We start from the raw sequence: 15017 nt of genomic DNA, 5'->3' as shown, positions 1-15017 counted from the left end.
ATCGAAAACTGTAAAACCATAAACATAACATGTTTGCCATACCATAACCATTACCATAACTTTCTTGTCATACCATAACCATAACAGCCATACCATCATTGCACAACCATAACCATAACCGCCACATGATTGTCATACCATCATAGCAAAACCATAATTTTAAGTTGATTGCCAAGCCTTAACCATAACATCTGTGCCATACCATAAACATAACCATAAACCATAAACATAAGCACTACAAAACTGTACATATGCAAACAATCACTGAGTGAGAAGACCCTCATGGTAATGTCTCCCAATCGATGTCCTCTCCCTCCCCCTGCAGCAGCTGGGGTAAAAGGGCCACAAGTCCATGCTTGTACCCATACTTCTCCGCTTGGTGTGTCAGAAGGCGCTTCACGGCAACTTCCTGCAAAATTATGGTTTAATCATTAGATAAATCTTCAAATAACATATATATTATCAATAATTCAAAGCATACGTATAATACTTACAAACTCAAGTCGAAGCATATCGTAGCCTCCACTCCCAAGATGTGACGCTCCAGCAGACTCCAAACGTGCTCTGGCTGCATCTCTCTGCTGCTGAAATCTATCGGGATTGTCTTGTGTCTCTCATGAAATCCCCATCCACTCCTTTGCATCCAACCATGCCGGCTTGGGAATGTCGTCATTGTACCTCTCTCTCGCCTCTGACCGATGGTGTGACATTGTGGACCTCACCACGCTCAAAATCCAGGCGTTCGAGACTTGATCATACCCCTCTACTGGCCTGTACTCTCTCTGAATGGCATCGACGATGTAATTCTTTCTCTCAGCATCGAGGTTTTCCCAAATCTCCATCACAAAGTGACCAAACTGAATCGTACAGAGCTGTCGAATCCTCTGTTGCATTTCCTTTTCGACCCAATCTGCCACAACAACCCCATCCCTGATCTTGTACACCTTGCTAGGATCATGCTCGTGTAATCTGCAAGGTGTACATGGTGTGCCCACCGGTGAACTATCTACTGAAGAGAGTGGTGGATGCTCTCTTGGTGGTGCGGACGCATCGGTAGAACCGCTACCATAGCAACCACCACCTCCAGAACGACGGCTATGTCGTCTCGAGGATGAACCACCCGTCGGTTTAGGGGACACACGAGTCCTAAGCATAGGGGGCACAATAGATTGAGTTGTGGGGCCGCTTGGTGTAGGGACCACACTAGTCCCGGGCAAAGGGTCGGCTGTAGTAGGTCTAGAGGGACCTGCACCCAAAAGGTGTTGTGCCATCGCGATCTGCTCTAGTGTGAACCGAGACAAAACCGAGCCCATCTACTCGGGTGACATGCCGACCGCAGTGACAGGAAAACTAAAACTAGGAGATTATGGCTCATCGTCATCGGCCATGGCTAATCCTACACAAACAACACCCATAAAATACGTTAGTTTACGTAAGAAATGCTTAATCAATATAAATAACAAATCAACGAAACTGCTACACAAATGACAACATCTAAAGTGTATTGTGGAGTAATTAAAAGAGCTTTACAAAAGGTTTCCTACCAAAAGTCATTAGTTAATCTCTCATCTTCTATGAGATCTGATGCACCAAAGATTTCTATCTCAATCTATACTTCTGCATCTTCGTCATTGAACTCTACTTCTTCGTCGCTCTCCGCAACTTCACTATTTGACACCTCATCTTTAGGTTCAGACAATTGCTCAATGTTGACATCCACCTCAAAATCTAAACTTAAAGTTGGAGTCGGTCTTGCGCTTTATTCATGAATCACCTCTTCAAGCTCAACATCCAATCCTTCACACACTTGCTTGCTACGTGGAGCAACTTGAACGACATAGAGCCAGCAGGGTTTAGACAGATCCTTCTCATCATTTTCTATCCATTGTGAATCGTGTATGAACATAACTTCTTCACAATGTTGCGGAAGTACAAATGTATCCCGCACATCTGTCCACACCCACCTAGATTTCACTTGAATTAATCCACTCTTGTCTTTGCGCACAGTTGCATTAGGGACGCTGGTAATAACTTTGAACCACTTGACATCAAAGATAAACATATCAAACTTTCTAAAGCTAATCTTCAAGATGTCTTAGATGTAGCCAAAGTATTCAAACTGGCTAGTCTCTGTATTCTCATCTCTAGCACTACTCCTACTTTCTTGGACGAAGCTTTTTACCCTAACAACACTATTGAAAGTGACCCTTTGTTCGTCGATCCGTTTCACTCTGAAGTGCTTCCCATGCGACCACAAAGCTCCATATTTGTGATACTCCAACCACAAAATTGAAACAGACTAAAAGTTATTAAAGAAAACTAATTTTCATGTGGAGCTCGAAAAGGAAGTTGTGAAATGTGCATGCCAATCGCAACCCCTTGACATCTCCTCTTCCTCTTCAATAATCAACACTCCACTTCTCTTTGCCTATGAGAGTGTCGCATCTAACCACCGCCCAGTTGGAAAGTCATGCAATTTTTGAAGATGATTTGGAAAAGGAAGGTTTCTAGTTGCACGGTTGCGCTTGAATTGAAGGTGATCTGTCAAATGTATTTGCTTTTCCCCTTTCTACCTCTCTAGCCACTTTTGCATGATGTCTGAGTTGAGAAGGCAAAATCTCATAACCTTTTCTCGCATTGTGATGTCCATCTTCCTAATGATGCCTTGTCCCTGCGGCTCATCCCCTGTGACCTTGACGTTGACCCAGTTGTCCACGTTCGGGGCATCTCTGGATCAATTGAGACCAAAAATTCACTGATGAGGACAAGAGACTCTTGTACAAGCCATTCTTCGGCCATGCTACCCTCGGGGCGAGCCCTTTGACGAACAAACCCCTTTAAAGTCTTCATAAATCTCTCCAAGAAGAACATCCACCTGTTATGGATCACCCCAGCAACTGCAACTTCATCGACCACATGCACAAGTACATGGATTTGGATGGTAAGAATTTTTGTTGGAAAGTACTTCTCCACCATGCACACTGCTTCAATAGCATTTAAGCGTGCTGCATCGATGCTGTCTTCTCTTATCTCTTTTGAACTGATCTAGCGTACCAACTCATTGTTTTGTAGATTGTTCTTCTAATGTCATCTGTCAAACAACCCTTTATGGAAATTGGTAAGATGAGCTGTAAAAATTTGTGCCAATCGTGGGACTTAAGACCACTGAGATTATCATCTCTCGTAAAAGCAGTTTTCAAACATCGTATGCACCCTGTGGGAGTCTTGAATGAAGATATAGTCTTCTTCACTTGTTGCTCTTCTGCACGACTCAGAACCCATGGACCTTTTGGTATAGACCATTTTCCATTGTCTTTAAGCCGAGGCCACATCTCTGGCATTCGACCCACAGCCTGCAGGTCATCTCTTTGGGCCTTGCTCTCCCTTTTTCCAGTGATGGTCTTTCAGATGATCTCCCCCACATTCTTGAAGATGTGCATTGGGTCGAGCAAATGATTAATCAGTAGGTCACTCCAATACGGGAGATCATGGAAAATAGAAAGTCTTTTCATTCCAGGTGGCATCCAATCTCCCCTCTTCAGCCACATGTTTTTCCAATCACTTGCTTTCAGTGAATGCATGTCATGTTTTCATATGTTTGGTCCACGTAGCTCATGTCCTTCAGGCAAAAATCTACCATGCTCCTTGTAAACTGTCTTGCTCAAAGTGACGGAAGCCAAGTCGAGGACCACATTTTGAACATGCATGATTGCCCGAGTAACTCAAGCCTGAAACATCACATATTAATATTTAAAATCATTGACATAGCCATGAATCACATGTGTGTGAGGGTTTTGAAGGCACTTACATGAGCACTCACCAAAGCCTGCCAATCATACATGGTCCACATGAGAATGCCTTGCACATGTATATTCCATCGTCCGATTGGTTGGGACATATCAACCACATCGATTCACGTCCACAAGATTTGGAGCTCTTCTATAAGTCGTGCCAGCAGATAGACGTCCATGTTCTTTGCTTTGTACTTTCCTTGGACAATCAATGACAACAACAGATGGCCCTTCTTGATAGCGGGACATGGTCGAAGATTATAATTAACCAGACAAATAGGCCACGTGCTCCATGACCAACTCCGTAATCCGAATGGGTTTAGTCTGTCCATTGCCAGACCAAAGCGGATACATCGAGGCTCGTTCTTAAATGTAGGCCAACTTTCCTCTATGTGCTTCCATGCACGAGAGTCAGCAGGTACCCGCATAACATCATCTGTCGATCTAGCATTTGAGTGCCATGTCATCAAAGCGGCTATGGACTTGCACCTGAACATGCTCTTTATTCTTGGAATGATAGGAAAGTGTTGAAGGACCTTTGCAGGGATAAATTTTCCTTGTGTGTCCTCCCTGTACCTGTTTGATCCACAATTGGGACACTTTTCCAGGTTTGCATACTCATTGCAAAAAAGTATACATTCATTAGGACATGCATATATTTTTTAATAATCCAATCCCAAATTAGTAAGAAGCTTTGTAGCGGCTAGACGGGTAGGGGGCATGTGATTCCCTTCTAGCAAGATTTGCTCATTCAGCAACCTAACGTTACATGAACAAGTCAGTCCTTTGATCACTTTATATGAACTGTAGTTTGCACTTTACCATGATTAGGATAAATATGTTTACCTGAAAAGCTCGGTGTTGACTGAGGCGTCAGACCAACCATAGACAGACTGCAAATTAAGCATTGCCAATGCGGTACAAAGAACTAAGATTTTTGCACCAGTGTAGAGCGGCATGCGTGCAAGACTTTGCATAATCTCGCCCTCCTCATTGTTTCTATCATGCCGTCAATATGGATGGGATGGCTAAGGTTGGTCCACAGTACTGCGTTCAATGTTGTCGCCTTCTATGTTGGAATCCATGTCAAAGAACGCATCCAACATATGCTCCATCTCTACTTCTTGAAATCCGCTTCAGGTATTAGTTGGGAGGACTCAGACAAGGGCTTCTCGTTTGAAAAGCGTCTTCTCTGGGATGAAGTTGGAGCAATATCTACTTGCGTACTTTGACCTTCAATCTCTAGACCATGAGATCGATAACGCAGGTCTTGTACTTGCTCTATCGAAAAGAGACTGTGATTGCGTATGTCTTGGTCGTAGATTTTTTGTTTTTGAAAGATCTGATGCTTGCAATGCGCACAAGGACACGCCATCCTATCGTCCATAGTTTATCTACTAATGATGCAACAAATAATGAAAACACTCTGGTTGTTATAACTACACACTACTAAGTACATGACAAGCTTTAACAACCTCACATTCTCTAGCCAGGCCCGATCCCCGCACACCTCGGTCTAGAGGTGCGGTCTAGAGGTGCACGGAGATTAGGACCACAAGGTAATAATCTCGTCTTTATTGGTCAATGAATATATATTAAAGTTCTTGAAGTCTGTGTGCACTTTTGAAGTCTGATTGCATTTTTTCAACTATTTTTTGCTAGCCCTAACAACCTCACATTCTCTAGCCAGGCCCGATCCCCGCACACCTTGGTCTAGAGGTGCACGGAGATTAGGACCACAGGGTAATAATCTCGTCTTTATTGGTCAATGACTATATATTAAGGTTCTTGAAGTTTATGTGCACTTTTGAAGTTCGATTGCGTTTTTCTACTATTAATTTGACGCTAGCTCTAACCTAACCTATAATCTAACCTAACCTATAACATAACCCTAACCTAACTTAATGTAACCTAGCTTAAACCTATAACCTAACCTAACCGAAGTCCGTTTCCATTTTTAGAAGTACACGAGTCATCTTTGAAGTCCGATTACATTTTTTCTACTATTAATTTGACGCTAGCTCTAACCTAACCTATAATTGTTATGTGTAACCTATAATCTAACTTAACGTAAAACCTATACATAACCTAACTTATAATATCTACTTAACCTATAACCTAACCTAACCAAAGTCCGTTTGCGTTTTTAGAAGTACACGAATCATCTTTGAAGTCCTATTGCATTTTTTCTACTATTAATTTGACGCTAGCTCTAACCTAACCTATAATCATTATGCCTAACCTATAATCTAACCTAACGTAAAACCTATACCTAACTTAACTTAATGTAACCTAACTTATAACATCTACCTAACCTATAACCTAACCTAACCGAAGTCCGTTTGCGTTTTTAGAAGTACATGAGTCATATTTGAAGTCCGTTTGTATTTTTTCGACTATTATGCCGTCGATAGCTCTAACCTAACCTGTAATCTCACCTAACCTATAACCTAAATCTAACCTAACCTAACCTAACATGCATAAAAACAACACAATGGTGAGGCGTTTAGCAAAACGACAAGCCATACAGCTTGCTCACAATGCATATACGATGTGGACAAGCTCTATGGCTTGCCAATTTGGCAAACGGCTCACCATTGTGTTGTTTTTAGAGTTACGAAGTGATTTTATGGCCTGAAAACCGCTCGCAGACATATAGACAACACAATGGCGAGCCGTTGGCAATATGGCAAGCCATAGAGCTTACCCACAATACATATGCTTTGTGGGCAACCTTTATGGCTTGCCGTATTGCCAAACGGATCGCCATTGTGTTGTTTTCAGGGGCACAAGGTAATTTTAGCGCTTGAAAATCGCTCGCAAGACAACACCATGGCGAGTCATTTGGCAATACGGCAAGCCAGGAAGCTTGCCCACAATGCATATGCATTGTAATCAAGATCTATGGCTTGCCGTATTGCAAAATGTCTTGCCATGGTGCTATTTTAGGACTTGAAAACCGCTCCCGGACATATAAACAACACAATGGCGAGCCGTTGGCAATACGGAAAGCCATAGAGGTTGCCCACAATGCATATGTGTTGTGGGTAAGCTTTATGGCTTGCCGTATTGACAAACGGATCGCCATTGTGTTGTTTTTAATATGCGTTGTGGGTAAGCTCTATGGCTTGCTGTATTGTCGAACGTAGCTTAACCTAACTTAACCTAATGTAGCTTTACCTAACTTAACCTAACATAACCTACCGTAACTAAACCTACCGTAAATTAACTTAACCTAACCTAACATATAAGATAACCTAACCTAACTTAACGTAGCTTAACCTAACCTAACCTAATATAACTTAACCTAACGTAGCTTAACTTAATCTAACCTAACGTATAAGATAACCTAACCTAACCTAACGTATAACCTAACATAACAACATAGCTTAACTTAACGTAACATAACCTAATCTAACATAACTTATAACCTAAACTTAACATAAAACATAAACCCCATCAACTACATAATTTGAAAAACGACATAATTCAATAAAAAAATTCTTCAAAACAAGATTTTTTCATAAACTTAAACAAATGTTTTCCATAATTTAAAATGAGATTTCACATAGAAAATGCTAATTTCTTTTAAAGCATTCAAAGTTTAAAGCATGATTTTTTTTTTCTTAATATACAAAGTAATTTAAATAAACTTAATATGCATTTAAAGGTTTGAGCACTCACATTCGTCCTATTTGAGCAATGGAAGTTGATGTAAAAGTCCCGGAACCTGCAAAAATGCACACACAAACACAAATTTAAACCCTAAATCTACAAGTAAACATGATAACAATCTTATTTTAGTGTTATGCGCTAACCCACAAGCAAGATTAGCACCTCCGACGGCGTGTATTGCAACAGATTTGTGAGAGATGGGGAAGAGGAGAGCTTGAGAAAACGTGCAAGAACTAAGACAAATGCGCAGAGAAAGCCCGCGATTTTGATTTTTGCAAGTGCATCGGTACAGCTATCGGTACAGCCATCGGAAGAGGCGTCGGTATGCTCGTTTGCACTGTCGTCGGAATACATGCCAAAAGAGGCGTCGAAAATTTGAAAATCAATTTTTTTAAAAAACCTAAGCTCCCTCCATAAATACACACACATATACCTACGCCCGCCAGTGACGCCGATAATGTGGCACCGGAATTCAAGTGACCTCTTGTAGTGTGTGCATGTATTCTAGCCACAACTGGTCACTTGGATATTCTCTAGTAGTCCCATGGGTTTCTTTAGTCTTCCATCCACTAGTTGGAGGACCATTTAAGTTAAGTCTTCTCATTTTTCCCATGTTGGTTTAGTTGCTATGCTTGCTCTTGAGATAGCCAAAAATTTGTGGTTTTTGTACTCGCTAGGGTGGCATTTCCGTTTGTGGCATCATCATATTGATGGGAAATCTTGTGGATTGACATGAGTTTTTGCTTTCTTCTACAGATGGACTTAAAAAGTTTTTGATGCAAGCCATGCTTCATCCAGCAGTATTCCTTCACTAGAATTGCTTTCCTTATATCCTACCACAAGGTGTTAGGGTTATGGGCTTTAGCCTGTGCTTGTGTGTAACACCTCTTGTCTATGCATCCCAAGTCCCTGACCTTTGAAGGAGAAAAATTTTAGTCTAATGTCAAGCCAATTACAATTTCATTGTACAATACCAAGTGTTAGATACATGAAGAGCAGCTAGATAAGCACAAAGGCAACATCCTAAGGGGTAGTTTCAAACACGGGGGATTCACTCTATATACAAAACGGGACGCCACCTGCGAGCAGACAACTTTGATAAAACCCCTATATACGACTCACATTAGGGAATATGACCCCCTTTCTACGCTTATACGACAACCCATGCAAAAAACTATCATATCACTATTTTACATATAAAATTTAGGTCTTACATGATCTAAATAAGTAAAACTAGTCAAAGAGCATGTAGCATAGTGACTGGCTGCGTATTAAGGAACCACTTCTATTGATAACTCGATGTACCCTCAATGTGTCTTAGTTTGACTTTGAAACTATGTGCCCGTTCAGCCTGCACTCTACCTACTTATCCACTTCGGGTCTAATTCTGACTCATCTAAATTACTCAAAAAGCATGGTTATAAAGTTTTGTTAGGTTCTCCGTGTAAATTTGCATCTATACAAACTCTTTATAGCTTTCATCCCTCAACAAATGAACTATATACAAAGCAATGTTAGTTCTTGCATGTATCTTTGTAGCTATTGATTCACAAGTCGAGGGAAGAATCTTTTGGGAAGCCATGATTTTGAAACACAAAAACTTCCTCTCATGTTTCCCTTTTCTCACTTCTCCCCCCCCCCCCCCCCTCCCATAAATATGATACCCCTAACTTATGCGCTTATGTAACTTGTAAAAAAAAACCCCTCCCCTACCCTTACGTGATGCGGTAAGTTCTCCATGGTGAATCCCCCGAGGTTTCAAAAACACCCACAAGTGAAGAAGTTATCAAACAGGTACAAACCACCTCCATATGGATACTAAATGAATCCCAACAGGAAGATGAACACGTATGAGACATGTTTACAATCCATGATAGTTTCAAGCTCGAGCCATAGGGACCAGATCACCAAAGAGCATAAGAGTTGCTCCACAATGTAGATGCAAGGGGCAATACCAAAATCACATACTTATAAGGGCAGTCGCATCTAGCATACCTACTTTAATCCACAAGGCTCTAAAGCAATCTGGTAACCAAACCGTGACACATGACCCGGACCAACAACAAACCACCTCAAGGAACATACCACTAAGAAGCTGACTTGGAAGAATTTTTGGTTTTAACGATAGCACTCTCTATGCATCTGTACAAGCGTCACTTTCACTTGGCATATCTTGACAGGTCTAAAGTCTAGCTAGCCAATTAGTATATAGTCCAACATTAATATAAAAAAGCACTCACATTTGAGATGGGTATGACCCTATATCACAATTTTTAGAGGGTAGCCCATCATATTGTCATTAGTAGAAAAAGGAAAGCTAAAAGAAAGAAGAAAATATTCCTCGAAGAATCCTTGGCATTGACAAGATTGGCATATATTGCACTCAACCAAGTAAAGAATATGCCACCACCCATTGTACTCCTTATACAAAACTCTAGAAGAAGGCCTAGAACGGGAGCTAGCTAGAGAAAGATCAAGGCCATCCTCTAGAAAATCCCATGCATATAAGGAAGTATGGTCAAAAGGAGTAGATATCCCATGGGAGGGCAACTCTTCAAGGCATAAAAGAAAAGTAGTCTATGAATAAATGAGAAACACACATGAGGAGGGTTTTGGGGAGAAGTCCCCCTGAAGGGGGGGGACTCGGAGTTGTCCACTCTCTCCCACTCTAAACAGTCCCACCACTCTAAGCACTCTGATGGGGAAGGAGAAACACAAAAGAGCCTTTAGTAGGCAAGAAAGAAATATCACTGGCCACAACCAGCACATCTCTTGTGGAAAGCCTACAAAAACCATCAAGAAAAGGGGCCCAATCTCGCTAGGCAGTGCTAAAATCCTATCTCCGCTACATGAAGATGATGAAGATAGCTTTTCAAGCTCAAAAAACAAGTATGATTCCATATTGGATAGGCAAAACTCGCTCCTCAACATTGCACCTCCTACAAGCCTGCACACACTCATGTCAAACTATGTATATGAGGGGGTTATTGGGAGTCCCTCCAAGTGAGATGTTGGCTTTGCAACAACAAGTGGCTGCCACCACTTAAGCCCTCACCAATGAGAAACAAGAATCTACAAGACTTAGGCAGGAAAATGAAGAACTAAAGGCCAAGCTCAAAGCGAGTAGCGAAACGAAGAGAGCTTTTGGAGGGAGCTTTTTATGGAAAATGGACTAGCTCGAAAATTTATTGAAATCTCTCTCTCTATGAACTTTATCCTAGGTTCCCTAATCTTATGCAAAAATCTCCCTTTGCTAAATGCTCACTACATGTTGGTTGATGTCGCAATCCGTCACCCAAAATTGTGTTTCCACATTAGAAGACACCGCTATAGAGTGACGGTTGGGTTGTTGGAGGTCTTATCAATGTGCTTGCACACAAGCTACAATATAATATGAAGAAAAGTGTATTAGTCTCACACGCAAGAACATTATATGACTGCAGATACCACAAAATAAGCAATAGATTCTTCACCTTGGAATACAATAGAATTAAAAATACAAGCATCAAACTAAATGGTCTTGTACATAACTTCTCTCATGCAGCATTTGGTACATTGTATAGGTTAGCCAAAGACAATGCATGTTTGCATGTTTCAATTATTAAAGGATGCAATGCACATGAGAGAGGGAGGGGACGTAGAGATGTACTTAACAATTCAAGAGAGAAAATCACACGTCAATTGGCATGTTGCAACAGGTGTTAGTGTCAGCAAGACCCTTCATGCTCCATCTACAAATGTTTTTTTTAGTAATTTCTCTAATAGGAGGTCTAGACAATGACCTAGAGTAAGGTCATGTAACACTGCTTTACTGCTATCTAGATAGAGTAGCCGGTTACTATTCTATGATGTTTTACCTTCATCACTAAGGTTCATAGCAGGTCAGGTTAATAGCAGGCCAAAGGCATGAAAAAACATTGATTTAAGGGGTTTTGTGTAGAGAAACATTTGAGAGTAGATAGATCAAGAGAGTAGGAGAGAAATACAGATGCACTAACCTCAAATACCATACCGTTAAAACATCATAGCATGTCCAACACTTACCTTTAAACTCTTATTAACTTACCTTAGTAGCCCGACCTTCTTCAGTGATGCTATGTAGCAAGTCATAAGCTCTCTTGCAGGGATTTCTTTAGATTCCATCTAATTCAAACATTGGCACTACCTTGGCTTGGGGCTCAAGAGGAAAATGGAAGGCCAAAAAGAAAAAGAAAAAACTTCTTGCTACTTCTCTCTCGTGCTAACTAAGACAGTGCTAGCAACAATTTTTCAAAAATGCAAATCATTAAACAAACAAATCCTAAACAATTAGCTCTCTCTCTCTCTCTCTCTCTCTCTCTCTCTCTCTCTCTCTCTCTCTCTCTCTCTCTCTCTCTCTCTCGTGCACATGCTCTTATTGAGTGCTAGGACCCAATTGTTCTTGCGTATGAGAGACAGAGCTCGTGCACATGCTCTTATTGAGTGCTAGGACCCAATTGTTCTTGCGTATGAGAGACAGAGAGAGAGAGAGAGAGAGAGAGAGAGAGAGAGAGAGAGAGATGAGCGGGAGAGGAGATAAATTTAGGAGACTCGCCTCTTTTGCAAAAATGTAAAAATTCTTAGCAGATAGAAAACTAACCTCCCTATGCCTTTATATAGGCCACCAATTCCACTTCCTACCCCATGTGCTCAATTACGAAGGACACTAGCGTGTAGTGGAGATCAAACTGTCATGTTAAAAAACTTTAAGGACTCTCTCTCTCTCTCTCTCTCTCTCTCTCTCTCTCTCTCTCTCTCTCTCTCTCTCTCTCTCTCTCTCTCTCTCATGCACAAGCCCTAATTGGGCGCTAGCGCTCACTACGTGTTAGAGCATGAGAGAATCCAAGTAAACAATAGATAAAAAAGCAACAAACGAACCTTTTTGCAACCGGTTTAGAAAATTAAATTTGGTTTTTCATATATTCTACTCTCTCTCTCTCTCTCTCTCTCTCTCTCTCTCTCTCTCTCTCTCTCTCTCTCTCTCTCTCTCTCTCTCTCTCTCTCTCTCTCTCTCTCTCTTTCTCTTTTTTTTTTAAAGGGAACAAAATGGTATACTTTGCACAACTAGGAGCAATACAGACATGTATACTGGGTAGAAACCTCTTAACAACTCAAGTCATATGAGTAAACTAGTGATACAAAAAAGGGACTACCCAGTAAAAACCATTACTCTTCGGAAATGTTTGTAATAGAAAGGATGTCTCTTTATGAAACAAGTTCCCTATCTGCTCCCCCCGCAAAATCTTCATCATCGCATTTGGTAAAAAACCCCTTATGATGATGATAGGTACACGTGCATCAACCATTGCACTATCCGTACTTTTTCTTCCATGCTACCCCTTGATCCATGCCTTGATTTCTCTCCATGTTTGACCTCTTCAATATGCTTTTCTTTCGTAAACGTTTGTATGAGCTTCAAGCCTAGTTGCAAGGGGGGAGGCAGTGTTCGGGAAAAATGGGCCTCATCTTAATATCATGCAATTTTGAGTTCCAAGAAATGCCGGTTAAGTGCAATCGCAAAAGGAGAAATAACACCCCAAAATAGAGAAGAATAATATAAAAATTTAAAAAATAACCTAATTTTTAAAATTTCCTCTTGGCAAGTTCAAGAAAAGGAATTTTGTATGTTTGGGAAAATGGTTTTTCCCTGAACACTGAAGCCTGAGGCCTTGTATACAACCCATCTACATCCATTAGGAATATCAACAAATCTGCCTTAACTTCTCACGCTAACAAGCTATCGTTGTCCGATAAGACCTGTCCGTTTTTCTTTTAAGATTCCTCTTGTGTGTTGATTGCATCATTATCATGGAAGATTGGGACCACTTCCATTGCAAGCAGTGAATTCACCATGTCAACCACTTGGTTTTAAAATTTCCTGCCAACCACCTTTTTAATATGATTTTCTTTCATGCTTTTCTTCAATACATTTTTCCTACAGCAGCACCACGTGCCTTTCTATCTGGTTGAGACTCTGGCTTTCCTAAAGCTACAAAGGAGCTGGTATCCTAATGTTACGATAATCACTTTCCATTGCAAGCCATGTGAAAACTTAATTCTTTTAATGAGCACCTTATAAAAGCAGCTTGTGCCACACTCAAAGAAAAAGAATAAATAATGCTAGGATCATCATGCTCGTTCCATTGATCAAAGCTAATCTTTTGAAAGCCATTCTCGTGCATCTCACCGAGGCAGAGAGATATTTGTATTCGTGGACCTGTTCCAGGGAGGGATAACCGGCTGCCCTCCCATTCGACTGCGCGCATCAGGCCGACCCTGTATTTTTTGAAGCGGGAGTCATCCTCCCTCCCACCACCCCCCTTGGGGTAGAAATGGAGGCCAATCTGTCTGAGTGCAAACTTCCCATCCTCTGCTCGGGTGACTACGTAGTGATGATGATGCGCCTGCAGCTCTTCACGAAGGAGAACGAGAACCCATGGAAGGAATTCCTGCAGGAGAAGAAGAAGCGCGCGCTCTCTCTCTTTCTTTCTTTCTTTTTGAGAGAGAAGAGAGCCTTTCAAGTTGCCTGATAATCCACTTCGCATTGGCAACTTATTCAGATATCGATTGTACATGTTTCATGTATATTTATAGTCTACTTAGAACCTGTGGAAACCTTCGCCATCGCTACTCGTGCCAGCTAGTCATGTACTTGGCAGTTCTGATCAGCAGGTCACCACCAAAGCCAGGTCTCTGCATCTTGAGTTTTGCACTCTCTAGGACGCAGATCGCACTGTTGAAGAAGACGAGATTCCATTCTGGTTATGCGCTCCTGCTGGCTTTCATAAGGTGACTCATGACGTCCGGAGTTGGGATACATGTAGCGGCCCCGGCCACCATAAACTTGTTGCAGAGCGCGACATCGATCCTAGGGGGAGATGCGCTGCCAGTTTTGGCAATGCCATTGCTGGTTGGGTTGCCTGGTGCGCTCACGTTGTTGCCCACCACGCTGCTCCATAAAGTCTTCGCACGCCTGGAGGCGCATTCGCCACTCGCGTTCATGACTTTCGGCAGCAGCGCCAACACCATGGTCATCATTTTGTCGGCCATGCTTGGTATTGTCTAGCAAAGCTGAGCAAGCTTCTTTCTCTCTCCCTCTTTTCCTCTCTCTCTCTCTCTCTCTCTCTCTCTCTCTCTTATGCTCACGCTCATGGGTGAGCGCTGGTCAGGTCGAGCATGCGCAAGAGAGAGAGAGAGAGAGAGAGGAAGAAGGGAGAGAGATCATTACCTTGATTATGCAATACCATTTTAAGGAATGTTGGCTATAGAGCTATGCCACTTGGCACATCGTTATTGGCGGAGTTAATCTTAAAGAGGAGAAGTGTGCCGTTTTATTAGAAAGAAAAGCACCCTTCTGTTTTTAGAGAGCAAAGCAAAGCATGGCCGTTTGTCTTTAGAGAGAAAAGCAAAGCATGGCCGCGGCCACCCAATTTATATAGCACCCAGCAGAGAGAGATCAAGCAATTCCCTAGCGCAGAGAGAGAGAGAGAGAGAGAGAGAGAGAGAGAGAGCAAGCAAGGCAACTAACGTGGA

The 15017-nt window shown here is 41.7% G+C and overlaps 1 pseudogene; it reads right to left on the bottom strand.

Moving 5' to 3' along the window:
- Window positions 1-280: 280 nt before the first annotated feature.
- On the bottom strand, window positions 281-13666 carry LOC147456576 (delta-1-pyrroline-5-carboxylate synthase-like; annotated as a pseudogene).
- Window positions 13667-15017: the final 1351 nt, after the last annotated feature.

This window comes from Adiantum capillus-veneris, chromosome 6, assembly GCF_014529385.1.
Source record: "Adiantum capillus-veneris isolate H3 chromosome 6, ASM1452938v2, whole genome shotgun sequence".
NCBI lineage: Eukaryota > Viridiplantae > Streptophyta > Polypodiopsida > Polypodiales > Pteridaceae > Adiantum > Adiantum capillus-veneris.
Note: the sequence above shows the minus strand (reverse complement) of the source record. Positions and strands in the feature narration are given on the sequence as shown.